Source organism: Gorilla gorilla, chromosome 1 (assembly GCF_029281585.2).
Source record: "Gorilla gorilla gorilla isolate KB3781 chromosome 1, NHGRI_mGorGor1-v2.1_pri, whole genome shotgun sequence".
Taxonomy (NCBI): Eukaryota; Metazoa; Chordata; class Mammalia; order Primates; family Hominidae; genus Gorilla; species Gorilla gorilla.
In genome coordinates, this window is record NC_073224.2 from 216,666,224 (window position 1) to 216,680,939 (window position 14,716).

The following is a 14,716-nucleotide window of genomic DNA, read 5'->3' on the forward strand; positions in this document are numbered from 1 at the left end:
AAAAAAAAGTCAAGGAAGTAAAAGGTGGAGGAAATAAAAGGCAGATAAAAGACAGTGTTTTCTAGTAGAGTATGGGCTTTGTACTCAGGCATTCCTGGGTTAAAATCCCAATTTTGCCACTTACCAGCTGTGTGACCTTGAGCATGTTCCTTACCCTCTCTGAGCCTCCAGGCCGCCTCCTCTAGGAAGCCTTCTTTGGCTCCTCAATTCAGTTAGGTCCCTACCCTGCATTCCCCCAATCCCTCCTGGCATATCACCTGATTCTTTGCAGCACTTAATGGAATTGTTATTAAGTAATTGTGTTTAATGTTGTCCTGTTTCTCCACTCCTCCAGTCCAGGAAACTTGGGACTTTTGCTGTATTACAGTCTGTGTAGTGCCTGGCACATGTTAGGCACTCAGCCATTTCTTATGAAATAAATAAAAATGTAAAGGAATGGAGGGATGCAGGCCAGACACTGTACTAGGGAAAGAAAGGGATCAGAAATTAATAAGCATCATTCCTGTCGTCGAGGAAGTCCCAGGCTGGAGGGAGAAATAAGATGCATGCGAGGAAGACTGTCCTAATTGCGCTAATGGGGGATGAACACTAATGGAGGCAAACACTAGGGGGGAAAGCACCAAAAGGTCCAAAGATGAGTGAGACCTAGTCCCTGAAGAGCTGAGATGCCTTTCCTTTGTATTATGTGTTACGATTTACAAAGCACTTAGCTTACATGAAATAGGTGGGTATATACTTACTCTGCAGAGGTGGGAAAACTGCTGCTGAGAAGAGTTCAATGACTTGCCCAAAGCCACCCAGCCGATAATGGCTGCCTGAGTGCATAGCTTATTTGCTTTGGAATACAGTCCATTTCCTCCCGGACTTGGGCTTTGATGTTGCACATGTCTTGGTTTAGATCCTACTAGATGTGTGACCAGTAAGTGACTTTCCCTGTCTGAGCCTTGTTTTCCCAGTCTGCAAGATAGCAATAATGACCCCCTATAACATTTAAGAGATAGTATATGCAATATAATAGCAATAATGACCCCTATAACCTTTAAGAGGTAGTACATGTAAAGTACCCAGCATGATTCTTGGTTCAGAATAAAGGATCTATAAATGTTTGTGGAATGAATGAACGAACGAATGAATGAATGAATGAAATGCATGTAGTAACGGTTGCCCTGAAACATGAGGGAGCAAAGGAATAGAGGGAACTTAAAATCATGCCATTTTGGGGATGATAGGAGAATTGAGGGCTATTTTATTCCTTCCTATTCTGACTTTCTATGATTCTTGGCAGACTTTGCACTGGCCTCAATCATACTGGGTAATCATTTATTGTTTGCAAACCAGCAAAAGTGAGCCAACTCCAGCTTGGTTAGCTTTCTTTTTATGTATATCTTTATTGCCTTTTTTTCTGATGACACAGTAATACTTCTACATGTAAAGAATTAAATTGCAGAAAGATACAATGAGTGAAAATGAAAGTGCAAGTTTAGACATGGTAGACACAAGGTGCTGACATATTGTGATTCTTTGGAAGGTGTGGAGGGGGCATAGGACAGTGTGATGGTGAATTTTATGTGTCAGTTTGACTGGGCTAAGGGATGCCCAGATAGCTGGTAAAACATTATCTCTGAGTATTTCCAGGAGATATTAATATTTGAATTGGTAGATTGAGTAGAGAAAATTGCCTCCACCAATGTGGGTGGGCATGATCCAATTCACTGAGGGCCCAAAGAACAAGGGCCCTTGTCCAATTCACTGAGGGCCCAACAGAACAAAAAAGAGGAGGAAGGAAAATTTGCTCTCTCTCATTGAGCTGGAACATCCATCTTCTCCTGCCCTTGGACATTGGAGCTCCTGGTTCTCAGATCCTTGGACTCTGAGACTTATACCAGCACTTCCCTGCCCACAAACCCCCATTCTTAGCACCACCATCTTTTCTGGTTCTCCAGCTTGCAAAAGGCAGATTGTGGGACTTCTCTGCTTCCATAATCTTGTGAGCCAATTCTCATAATAAGTAAATTATATATATATATATACTCCTATTGGTTCTGTTTCTCTGGAGAACTCTGACTAATACAGACAGGGACAAAAAAAATTCTCCCTGCTTAAAATTCTTTTTGTCCTGGCCTTGTCATGGTTCCTGAGACTTCTATTAGGCGTCTTACTTTTGGCTTCTAGCATTGAAAGTTCAAATGCAACCAAGGGCTAGGGTCAGGGGAGAAAGCGAAAATTGTCTCGGCGTGGGCTTTCTTGGAACCCCACGAAGGAGGAGATGGGATCTGTGGAACTTTCTATTGCAGTATGCACAGGTAGCTCAGATGCCCACTGCTGGTATACCTTGTAGCTGTGTTTTTACCCCCTTTCCCCTCCATAGCAAAGTCTTTTTTGAAAGTTCTCACTATATGCACACACAGAACAGCAAAACAGCCTGGGCACAGTGTCTCACACTTGTAATCCCAGCACTTTGGGAGGCCAAGGCAGGTGGATGGCTTGAGCTCAGGAGATGGAGACCAGCCTGGGCAGCATGGTGAAACCCCATCTCTACCAAAAATACAAAAAAATTAGCTGGGCGTGTTGGCAGGCACCTGTTATCCCAGCTACTTGGGAGGCTGAGGTTGGAGGATTACTTGAGCCTGGGAAGTGGAGTTGTAGTGACCCGAGATCATGCCACTGCACTTTAGCCTGGGTGACAAAGTGAGACTCTATCTCAAAAAAAAAAAAAAAAAAAAAAAAAGAAAAAACTACAAAAAAAGTGAAACTCAGCAAAGCAAAAAAAAAAAAAGAAAAAACTGAAGGTTCTCTAGCTCTTTTTTATTTATTTATTTATTTAGAGACAGTGTCTTTCTCTGTCACTCAGGCTGGAGTGCAGTGCAGAGATCATAGCTCACTGTAGCCTCCAACTCCTGGGCTCAAGCAATCCTCCCTCCTCAGCCTCCTGAGTAACTAGGACCACAGGTGTGAGCCACCATGCCTGGCGGTGGCTCACACCTGTAATCCTAGCACTTTGAGAGGCTGAGGTGGGCGGATCATGAGGTCAGGAGTTCGAGACCAGCCTGACCAACATGGTGAAACCCCGTCTCTACTAAAAATACAAAAATTAGCCAGACATGGTGTCACAGGCCTGTAATCCCAGCTACTCAGCAGGCTGGGGAAGGAGAATTGCTTGAATACGGGAGGCGGAGCCGAGATCGCACCACTGCACTCTAGCCTGAGCGACAGAGCGAGACTCTGTCTCAAAAAAAATAAAAATAAAAATAAATAAATAAAATTTTGGCTGGGCATGGTGGCTCACGCCTGAAATCCCAGCACTTTGGGAGGACAAAGCTAAAGGATCACTTGAGCCCAGGCATTTGAGACCAGCCTGGGCAACATGGTGAAACCTCATCTCTACTAAAAATACAAAAATTACCCGGGTGTGGTGGATCATTCCTGTAATCCCGGCTACTCGGGAGGCTGAAGCAGGAGAATCGCTTGAACCTGGGAGGCAAAGATTGCAGTGAGCCCAGATCGTGCGACTGCACTCCAGCCTGAGCGACAGAGGGTGACCTCTGTCTAAAAAAAAAAAATAAAAAAATAAAAATTTTTTTTTGTAAAGACAGGGGTCTCACTATGTTGCCCAGGTTGGTCTCAAACTCCTGGTCTCAAGTAATCTTCCCACCTTGTCCACCCAAAGCACTTGGATTACAGGTGTGAGCCACTGCGCCTGGCCTATTTAGTTCTTTATAGTCTCCATATTTTTCTATGCATATACTAAGCATATATTACAAACTATAACTACAGGATCCTACTACACTTGTAATTCGGCAACTTACTCTTACTCTTTTCACTTAACAATGCCCAATAGAGACCTTTTATTGTCCAATCATACAAATCTATTTCTTTCCTTTTACTAATGGAGGTCTTGCTGGGAGGATGAGGACATGTTCAAATAGTAACAGCAACCACTATATCCTGGCATGAACTAGGTGCCAGGCTCTGAACTCAGCTCTTTCACATGTTTAACCCTCACAGGCACTGTGTGAGAAAGGTAGTATTATTATTTCCATTTTGCAGATGAGAAACTGAGGTGCAGAGACCTAAAAGCCCAAGATTACATAACTAGTAAGTGGCAGAGCTGGGTTTTGAATCCCGATCTTTCCTGTGCCAAAGCTTTTGCTATGAATAAATCAATAAGTGGTTGCTGGGATCATGGGTCCTGGGGAGAAAGTTCTTTCTTCAGAACCTCCCGTGTATGTCCTGGGTTCTTCCTTCCAAGGGTTTGTGGTACTTGGAATCAGCATTAGCCCTTAGGAGCAACTCAGTAAAGGCCCTTCCTTTGCCTCCAGCAACCTTACAGCCATGATTACTTTTCACAGGAAGTGGTGTTTTTGAATTTTTTTTCTAAAAATAAGCTATAATTTATTAGGGGCCTTTGAGGACCGGGCCAGGCATTTCAGGACACCCATGTGCCTGCCTGCAGCATAGGAAATTAATCAGAACCCCAAAGTTCCTCCCCTCCTTCCATAGGCCAGTGCTCTAGAAATGCCCAGTGCCTCATTGCAGTTCTCCTAGAGGACTGCAGAGATGCCAAGGGCGGTTTAACACAGATCCACGTCTCTGTAAAGAAGGTGAGAGGAGAAAGGCACGAAGCAGAAATGGGTCAGCTGTGCTGCAAAGAACTCTCAGAGAGAACTCCAAGCTGACCCCAGCTTGGAGGCATGCTGAATGGCAGAGATGCCCTGGGGCATCATCAGATGTGACTCTGCTGAATCCATCTGGGGTCTGTAGACTGGAGTGCTGGTTTCCATTCCAATGGGAATGCTTTGCAGGGCCACTTTCAGCAAGCCTCTTCCTTTCTCAAGACCCTAAAGTCTTCCATATGAAATGATTAGGTGGATTGTTATGAGGTGCTGTGTGGTGTTAATAACTAGAAATAATACTGATGATAGTAGTTATATATAAAAAATACATATATAAATCATACAGTAATTATATATATATATATATTTTTTGAGACAGGGTCTCGATCTGTCACCAGGCTGGAGTGCGGTGGCATTATCATGGCTTATTGCAGCCTCCACCTCCCAGGTTCAAGGGATCCTCCCACCACAGCCTCCTGAGTAGCTGAGACTGCACGGGCACCACCAGGCCTGGCTAATTTTTAGTATTTTTTGTAAAGATGGGGTTTTGCCATGTTGCCCAGACTAGTCTCAAAGTCCTGAACTCAAGTGATCCACCCCGCTGGACTCAAGTGATCCTCCCAAAGTGCTGGGATTGCAGGCATGAGCAACCGCGCCTGGTCAATATGATACTACTGAAAATAAGAATGACAGGGGCCTGGTGTGGTGGCTCACGTCTGTAATCCTAGCACTTAAGGAGGCCGAGGTGAGTGGATCACCTGAGGTCAGGAGTTCGAGACCAGCGTGGCCAACATGGTGAAACACCGTCTCTACTAAAAATACAAAAATTAGCCAGGTGTGGTGGCGAGTGCCGGTAATCCCAGCTACTTGGGAGGCTGAGGCAGGAGAATCTCTTGAACCTGGAAGGCAGAGGTTGCAGTGAACTGAGATCGTGCCACTGCACTCCAGCCTGGGCGACAAGAGAGAAAATTCATCTCAAAAAAAAAAAAAAAAAAAGAAAGAAAGAAAGAAAAAGAAAATAAGAATGACAATCATATTGTTCATATTGTTTGTGGAACACTGTGCCTGATGTTTTCCATACAATATCTTAGGTAATTTTAAAACAAACTATATTATTATCCCCATTTTATAGATGAGAAGACAGGCTCAGAGATGGCTATTGTGACCCCAGAACATATGATCCCAGGGTTTTCTGGCATCAGAGCTTGAGCTCCACAAACATGTGTGGGTTCTGACCTCCAGGAAGTGCTAAGAAACAAATGGGAGGTCAGTTCGTTATAAGTTGTAGTGTTCATGCCCACGTGAGGGTTAAACACAATGTTATTGGTTATTCAGAACAGGGAGGATTGCTTTCTGTCTGGGAGAAGCTGGGAGGTGAGACAGCAGGGGAAGAGCTTGAGCAAAGGGTCAAATGTGGGAAAGCAGTGGGTGTGCTAAGAGAAGTTTGGATAAACTGTGTGTGTGTGTGTGTGTGTGTGTGTGTAAAGGTAGGAAGTGATCATACCAGGCCAGGGCTTTGGCCTTTATTCCATAGTCAATAAAGAGCTTACACAAGAGATGTCTCAAGAGACCAACCATGCTGCTGTAGTCAGAGAGGAAGCAGCCCTCAGCCCATCTGTGTCCTGGCTTGTGAATGCTGCTGCGTGCCAGCGTGTGGGAGGGCATCCGCAGCGAGAGCAGTCTCTGGCTGTGTCCTATACTATGCTGGGTGTGGGTCTTGGGCTGTCTTCGAAGCCTTCCTCCTGGCTTCTCAGGGCACTAGGTGCCTTTTAGATAGTAGACTTAAAGGAAGTATGTCTTAGAAGTATGGGAGGGGATTTTGAGATCATCTGGTTATTCCCCCTTCCCATTTTAAAGAAGATGAAAATCGGGAACATAGATGGGAAAGTACTTGTCTAGCATCACACAATGAATTAATAGCACAGTGGGGGACTGGAACCCATGCCTCCCGAGTCTGAGCTGAGTTCCTTCTCTGCATTTGCAGAGTAATAGAAATAGGATTTGTTGAGTGATTATTCCATATCAGGTTCTAGGCTAAGCAGCTTTCCATTGATTATCTCATTTAATCCTCACAACCCTACTGAGAGTGTCCCGCTTTTTTCTTTTTCTTTTGAGACAGGGTCTCACTCTGTCACCCACGCTGGAGTGCAGTGGCACGATCACGGCTCACTGCAGCCTCGACCTCCCTGGGCTCAAGCGATCCTCCTACTTTAGCTTACCGGCGGGCGCCACCACGCCCGGCTAATTTTTGTATTTTTTATAGAGATGGGGTTTCGCCATGTTGCCCAGGCTGGTCTCGAACTTCTGAGTTAAAGCGATCCGTCTCCCTCAGCCTCCCAAAGTTCTGGGATTACAGACTTGAGCCACCACGCGGGCCGAAAGTGTCCCTCCTGAAATCGGGAAGTCTTGTCTTCCATTTCGATTTCCCAGGGCGCCTAGCACAGGACCCAGCTACGGAGGCAGTAAAAACTTGGTGGAGTCTAAGTCCTGGGAAGGGAAAAAAGGACGGAGGGGGCGGGGCCTACAGACCAACCCCGCCCATCACAAAGACCCCGCCTTCCAGAACGCTGACGTCACAATTTGGCCCCGCCCCTCATTGTCAGTCCCGCGGAGCCAGAGGAGGCGCCGGTCGCTGGCAGCTGGGCGGCGGAACCGTTCGCGGGCGGGAGCGCGGTTCGGGGCCGCAGAGGTGAGGGTCCGTGAGGCGGCGGCGGCGGGAGCGCGGCGCGGGGAGGGGAGGGCGGCGGGGTTGGGAGGCCGGTCCCGGGTGAGGTCGGGGCACCCGCGGCCACGGGGCAGAAGAAACCGCGGGCGCAGCCGAGGAGGGATGGGGGTGTGGAGTTGGGGGAGAGTTGGAATGGATTTTGGAGGAAGGGCTCAGGAGGGGACCTTTCGGGGCGAGACCCAGCACATGTTTGTGGAGTTGGAGGAAGAGACTCTGAGGAGATTTTTCCTCGGGAGGGGGAGGGAAGGTTCTGAGGAGACTTCTTGGTGGGAGCGAGACTCTGAGGAGAAATGTTTGGGGCAGAGACGCGGAGGAGACATTTTCGAGGGGGCGGCGAAGAGTTTCGGGGGTAGAGTTTGGGGTTGGGGGAGGGGGCGCGGGCCGACAGGGGCGGGGGGCGACGAGGCGGCCGGGGAGGGGGCTGCGCGGGGCCCGGCGGACACCGGAGGAAGGAAGTGATCAGACAGGAAGGGCCCGGGAGCTGCAGCAGGAGGAGGAGGAGGGCGGTTTGGGAGCGCGTCGGGCCGGCGTGCGGGGCCAGCTGCGGGCGCGGGGCGCGGGCCGCGGGCCGGGGGCCGGGCGGGGAGGGGTCCCGCGGCCGCCGCAGCTGTCGGCCGCGCCGGCCCGCGTCCCGGGCGCTCTGCTGGTCTCGCAGCCAGACCGCTGGGCCGGGAAGGAATTCGAGGCATTCGCTTTGTTTAAGTTGCCAGTAGACAGTCCTTAGGACTAATTAATGGTGGAATCTGCAGGGGGACGCCGGCGAGCGGGGCCGGGGCCTCCCCCCGCCCGCCGCGGTGAACTTTCCGCAGCGCGGGGCCCGCCTCCCGGCGCACCCCCGGCCCCCGCCCAGCCGCCCGGGCAGGGAAGGAGCCATGGCTTCCCGGAGCGCAGGAATGAAGTGCGGTTTCTGGGGCTGGTGGCCTCTGGCTGCGGAGCCTGCCTGCAGGGAACCTGGCGACCCGGAGCGGCTGCGCTGGGGCTTCGGAGCCCGGTTTAGAGCTCTTGGAGGTGGCTGCGGTTTCTGTGCATAACCTTGGAGGAGCCTCTGTGAGCCGAGAAAGACCGTCTTGCTTTGGAGCATCTGTTTCTTCATCGCGTCAACCCCTTTCCTAACACTGCAGAGCTTGTTGTGGCTTGTTTCGGAAATGCCGAGGCCAGTGCTCACCCTTGCGGGTGGGAGAGGGGAAGAGAGTAGGCACCCCCAAAACCCCTGCAGTGTGATTTCCAGAAGGCCAGAGACTGCCTGCAGCTCCACCGTCGCACCTTCACTGACTTGAATGACCTTGGAGGAAGGATTGCGCTGCTGAGCCCTTGGTGCCTTATCTGTCGTTGGAGGAGAAAATACTCTCTGGACCTCCCTGCCTTTTGGGGATGTTTTGAGGGGTGGGGTTTGCTCAGGGTATTTCTTTTACAAACGGCTGCAGTTCTGGCCTAAGGAGCTGGACTGGTGTCAGAGCCGGGAGAATTCAGATCACCTAATAAGATTTGACTACCTCAAATTAGGGAGGGAGGGGTTTGGATTTTAGGAGGACATTTCTTTTTGGGGAATCTGGACGGTGTGTTCCAGATTGCCTTCTGTCACCTTGTTTGCAGCTTTGGTAGTATTCATGTGGTTAAATTGAATTACCCCCATAGAAAATTCTTCTTTTGTCAGAAATAATTGTTTTGCTCAGAATTCCCCTGGGGGCAGATTAAGGTTTTGCTCAATTTACTCCTAGAAGAATTTACTCCTAGAAGAATTTTCCAGGTTTCTAAAATTAAATCACTTTTCTAAACATAGTAACTAAAGTTTGAAAAGCTGGAAATAGTGAGCTGGGAAGGGAATGGGTTGGAGTATGAAGAAGGCAGCAAACACAGGTTCATTGTTGACCAGTGATTAATAATGCGGATTGTTAATTAGCCTTCGTTGATTATGAGGTGTTTTCTTAATCTTAAATAATTTAAGACCAAGAAAAGGAACTAATGTTGTTGAGTTGCCTATTCTGTGCCCAGTAATTATGCTAGGTGGTATAGATCTTAGGCAGTCTTCCCAATAATTTTGTGAGGTGGTAGTTAGCATCCCTTTTTTTTTTTTTTTTTTTTTTTTTTGAGACGGAGTGCTCTGTCACCCAGGCTGTAGTGCAGTGGTGCGATCTTGGCTCACTGCAACCTCCGCCTCTCATGTTTAAGCTATTCTCCTGCCTCAGCCTCCCGAGTAGCTGGGATTACAGGTGTGTGCCACCCTGCCCGGTTAATTTTTGTATTTTTAGTGGAGATGGGGTTTCACCATGTTGGCCAGGTTGGTTTCGAACTTCTGACCTCAAGTGATCTGCCAGCCTCGGCCTCCCAAAGTGCTGGGATTACAGGCGTGAGCCACCGCCCCCAGTCAGCATCCCTGTTTTATAGATGAACAAGCCAAAGGTCAGAAAGTAAAGTGGCTGTCCCAAGTTCACACACACAACTAGTAAGAAATGGCACTGGAATTCATACCCAGGTCTGTTTCTCAGGTCTGTGGTTGTCTCTCTACTTTGCCCACTGCCTTGGGAATCATGAGACCTAGTTTTTTGGCCTTTGACTCAGCCACTGGGTGACTGTGGGCCCTAGAATAAGTCATTTAAGTCTATTCTCCAATAGTATTGCCTTTTCTTTCAGCGGTGTTGTAAATATGCACTTGAAGTGTGCTGTTTTTTTTTTTTTTTGTAAAAAGACAAACATATAAGGCTGTAGTAGTGTAGTAGTGGTATGTACTATATGCCTCTAGGTGCTTACTTATTTCTTATGATGAAAGCATTTCTGTTAAAATGGGGAGTACCTAAGTGATCATATATTTCATTTATGTAATGGAAGTTGATGGATAGCTAATGGCCCTTCCAGTGTAAAGCGGCCATCATTAAGGTAACATTATCAGAAACAGAACCATTTTTCATGTAATACAGCTTTTAGGGACAGTGTCAACTTATGAGTAAAGCGTGCTGTTACAGGTAGGACCCGGATAGTCCAGGCTGAAAGATGTGGTATAAACTTTGATGCATATAATAGATGCATAGCAAATATTTGATGAATGAATGAATGAATGTAATGAATGCGTTCCCTTTTTTTTTTGGAGTGCAGTGCTGTGATGACGTCTCACTGCATCCTCTACTGCCTGGGCTCGAGTGATTTTCCCACGTCAGCCTTCTGAGAAGCTGGGACCACAGGTGCGTGCCACCATGCCTGGCTAACTTTTCTTTTTATTTATAGAGATGAGGTTTCCCTATGTTTCCCAGGCTGGTCTCCTGGAACTCCTGGGTTCAGGGGATCCTCCCGTGTCAGCCTCCCAAAGTGTTGAGATTACAGGCATGAGCCATCATGCCCTGCCCTGAATGCATTCTTTAAAAAAAAAAAAAAAAAAGCTTTATTGAGGTATAATTTACATACAATAAAATTCACCAATTTTAAGTGTACAGTTTGATGAATTTTGACAAATGTATACAGTTGTATAATTACCACCACTGCGTTTATTTTTTTAAACTGTGTGTTATCTTTTAGGAATTGGGTAGCAGATTTATCCCTGGGAATGTTATGAGGTTTCTATGCTCAGATTCAATACTGTGAGATCAGAATGAATATTAGAGTGTTAATGTGCCAACTTGGGAGGAAATAGGAAAACCTTAGGTATTTAATGGTGAGGTAAATAGGAAGAATAAGGAGAGACATTTATTGGATTGGGGAAAGATAAATAAATTCAGGAGGAAGTAGATTTTAGTTACTTTTAAGACAGAGGATACATTTTCGGGAAAAAGTTACCAAAAGATTTAAGGAGTTGAACTTTTTATTTTTTTTCTTTTGAAATGGTAGCTCCTGAAATATAAAACTTAACATCTTTGGCTGTGCTTAAGAAGCGCTTAACAAATTATGGTTGTTCAAATAATACTTAAGGGTGGGGATGGTGTAAAGTGGTTGGAGGCCTTGCCCTTCCACCTATGACAGAATATCCTTAGTGTTGATCTCTAACTTGTTTTAAGCAGTATTCCACAAAGGGAAGAATACATTAGGTAGCAATTGTGGCTTGCGGGGAAGATTGTTTCTTCCTTTTCATAATTTCTCAAGTCACTGAACTTCTCCCAGTATGCTTTAGCTCAAGTTTCTGTCTCTGTCTTAGAAAATGCCTGGAACCTCTGCTAGTGAGCTTCTAGAAGAAGCCCCATTTCTACCTTCTCTTTATTTTTTGATTTTATCTTTATTCATTCTGTTTCTGTATGGTGACTGTTTTTTTTTGTTTGAGATGGTGTCTCACTGTGTCGCCCAGGCTGGAGTGCAGTGGTGTGATCTCGGCTCACTGCAAGCTCCGCCTCCCGGGTTCACGCCATTCTCCTGCCTCAGCCTCCCGAGTAGCTGGGACTACAGGCACCCGCCACCATGCGCGGCTAATTTTTTGTATTTTTAGTAGAGACGGCATTTCACCGCGTTAGCCAGGATGGTCTCGATCTCCTGACCTCGTGATCCGCCCGCTTCGGCCTCCCAAAGTGCTGGGATTAGAGGCGTGAGCCACTGCGCCCGGCCGGTGACTGTTTTATAAGCCCTTCTCTCACCCATGGATTTGTCTGAGAATGGAAACTTTTTTTTTTTTTTTGCTCTGCCCGAAGCAAAGGAATTCTTGTTAAATCCACCATTGGTCCTCCGTATACCATTAGGAAATAATAATTAAAATAACCCTTTAGATCTACGCAAAGGGGTGACTATAATAGTGTTCCCTCCTTGAACGGGGGACATGCTAATCTTTTCTGTATTGTTCCAGTTTTAGTATTTGTGCTGCAGAAGTGACTACTCTGTTCACCTTTGAAAAAATAATAACTCTGTGAGGTAGTCATTATCCTTATTTTATAAATGAGGGAACTGAACTCAGAGCAGTTAACTGCCAGAGCAAGTGAGGGGCAGACCATTGATTCGAGCTCAGGTATGATTGATGCTCAGGTTTGGGGTCTATGTCATTACACTCTCAGTTGTATGGGAGTGGAGGGTCAAGGGAAGAGCTTGAAAATACCATATTAAAATATGAGCCACAACATGACAAGCATTGCTAACCTTTTTAGGCATTGCTGTTGTCATCTATGACTTTCTTAATTTCTGGAGATTCCTCCTTATGTTCTAAGGAATTTATAGTTAATCCTTTAGTATTGCACAACTTCCTTCCCAGACCCAGCATTTTTTTTTTTTTTTTTTTAAGAGACGGGATCTCACTCTTTCTCTCGATCTGGAGTATAGTGGCAGTCGTAGCTCATAGCAGCCTTGAACTCCTGGGCTTAGGCAGTTCTCCTTCCTCAGCCTCCGATTAGCTGGGACTACAAGTGTGCACCACCATGCCCGGCTAATTAAGAAACATTTTTTTTTTTTTTTGTAGAGACAGGGTTTCGCTTTGTTGCCCAGGCTGGTCTTGAACTCCTGGGCTCAAGCAATTCTCCCACCTTGGCCTCCCAGAGTGTTGGGATTACAGGCATGAGTGGCACCTGGCCCCAACATTCTTTTTTTTTTTTGAGAGAGTCTCACCCTGTTACCCAGGCTGGAGTGAAGTGGTGTGATCTCGGCTCATTGCAACTTCCACCTCCCGGGTTCAAACGATTCTTCTCCCTCAGCCTCCCAAGTAGCTGGGAGTACAGGTGCCTGCCACCACACCCAGCTAATTTTTGTGTTTTTAGTAGAGACAGGGTTTTACCATGTTGGCCAGGCTGGTCTTGAGCTCCTGACCTCGTGATCCGCCTGCCTCGGCCTCCAAAAGTGCTGGGATTACAGGTGTGAGCCACAGCACCCAGCCTTATTCTTTATAAACATGGTACTTTGTATCACTGGCTATTTGAATTACTCCTCTGAAAGCTTCTACCAGGGTAATCTTTCATTCAAGACCTGCCGTATTTGCATGTGCCCCTTTATACCATTTGTTTCTTTATTTTTACAAAAAAATTTAAAAATATGGACTGCTTTATGAATTAGCATGTCATCCTTGTGCAGGGCACATACTAGTCTTCCCTGTACCATTCCAATTTTAGTATTTGTGTTGTGGAAGTGAGCACTCTATTCCTGTTTTTATCTGGACAAAATAGTATTTTAAAAATGTATTATGGGCTGGGCTAACATGGTGAAACCCCGTGGCTACTAAAAATACAAAAAATTAGCCAGGCATGGTGGCAGGCACCTGTAGTCCCAGCTACTCGGGAGGCTGAGGCAGGAGAATGGCGAGAACCCAGGAGGCAGAGCTTGCAGTGAGCCGAGATCACGCCACTGCACTCCAGCCTGGGCAACAGAGTGAGACTCCATCTCGAAAAAAAAAAAAAAAAGTATATTACGTTATTAAAAACTTTATGATTGAAGTATATAATACATATACAGAAAAGTGCATGTAAAAGTGGAATTTGGTGTTTTTTCCCCACAAACTGAATATGCCCATGTAAGCAGCACCTAGATCTAGATCAAGAAACAGCGTTACCAGTACCTAGAAGCCCCTATCCAGTTCCCTTTCAGTTCCTGTCTCCCCCCTCTACCACCCAGGGTAATCACCATCCTGACTTCTGACAGCATAGATTATTTTGCTCTTTTTTTGTACTTTTGTAAAAATTGAATCATATAGTGTATATTGTTTGTGGTCTGGCTCCTTTTATTTAACACTAATGTGAGCGTGCAAAAATTTTTAGTGGTTTTTAGATTTGGAATAACATTCAAATTTCAGCTCTTTTTTTTTTTTGAGACAGTCTCGTTCTGTCGCCCAGGCTGGAGTGCAGTGGCGTGATCTCAGCTCACTGCAACCTCCACCTCCTGGGTTCAAGCCGTTCTCCGCCTCAGCCTCCCAAGTAGCTGGGATTAAAGGTGCCTACCACCATGCCTGGCTAATTTTTGTGTTTTTAGTAGAGACGGAGTTTCACCATGTTATGTTGGCCAGGCTGGCCATGAACTCCTGACCTCTTGATCCACTCACCTCAGCCTCCCAAGGTGCTGGGATTACAGGCGTGAGCCACTGTGCCTGGCCATTTCAGTTCTTTATTTTGACCTATAATGCCCTGTATAGCCCATCTCCTGGCTACTTTTTGGGTAGGCAATTGGCATTTTATGCCAATCTCATTGCCCATTATGCCTCTGTTACGCTAACTTCTTATTTTTATTCTTATTTTATTTGTTTAATTTTTAGAGATGGGGTCTTACAGTATTGCTCAGGCTGGTCTCAAACTCCTGGCCTCAAGCTGTCCTTTGGCCTCCAGAGTAGCTGAGATTACAGGCATGAGCCACTGGCCTTATTTATTTTTAGACTCAGTGAGCTGTTTCCTACCTCAGGGCCTTTGTATGCATGGCTCTGTCTTCCTTGAACACTTCTTTTCCCTGCTCTTTGCATGGCTGCCTTCATGCCTGAGCTTATGTATAAATATCAGGGATA

The 14,716-nt window shown here is 46.4% G+C and overlaps 1 protein-coding gene, 1 non-coding gene and 1 pseudogene across 9 annotated transcripts in view; 1 reads left to right on the plus strand and 2 right to left on the minus strand.

Moving 5' to 3' along the window:
- LUZP1 (leucine zipper protein 1) overlaps nucleotides 1-14,716 on the plus strand; it is a 94,356-nt gene that overhangs the window by 1,636 nt on the left and 78,004 nt on the right. For 3 of the 8 annotated variants that reach the window (XM_055387445.2, XM_055387443.2, XM_055387425.2), the window contains exons 1-2: nucleotides 7,169-7,302; nucleotides 10,429-10,514. The exons of 1 other annotated variant lie outside the window; for it this stretch is intronic. The gene's annotated coding sequence lies outside the window, so the exon portion shown is untranslated. Of the gene's footprint in view, nucleotides 1-7,042; nucleotides 7,303-7,913; nucleotides 9,086-10,428; nucleotides 10,515-14,716 lie in introns of those variants that run through there. 4 more of the 8 variants (XM_055387448.2, XM_055387421.2, XM_031006145.3 and 1 more) reach the window with 4 other exon arrangements.
- LOC115932258 (uncharacterized) lies at nucleotides 12,026-12,124 on the minus strand (annotated as a pseudogene).
- On the minus strand, nucleotides 13,258-13,364 carry LOC115932168 (U6 spliceosomal RNA). Its single transcript, XR_004068490.2, has one exon. It is a non-coding gene; the product is annotated as a U6 spliceosomal RNA (small nuclear RNA).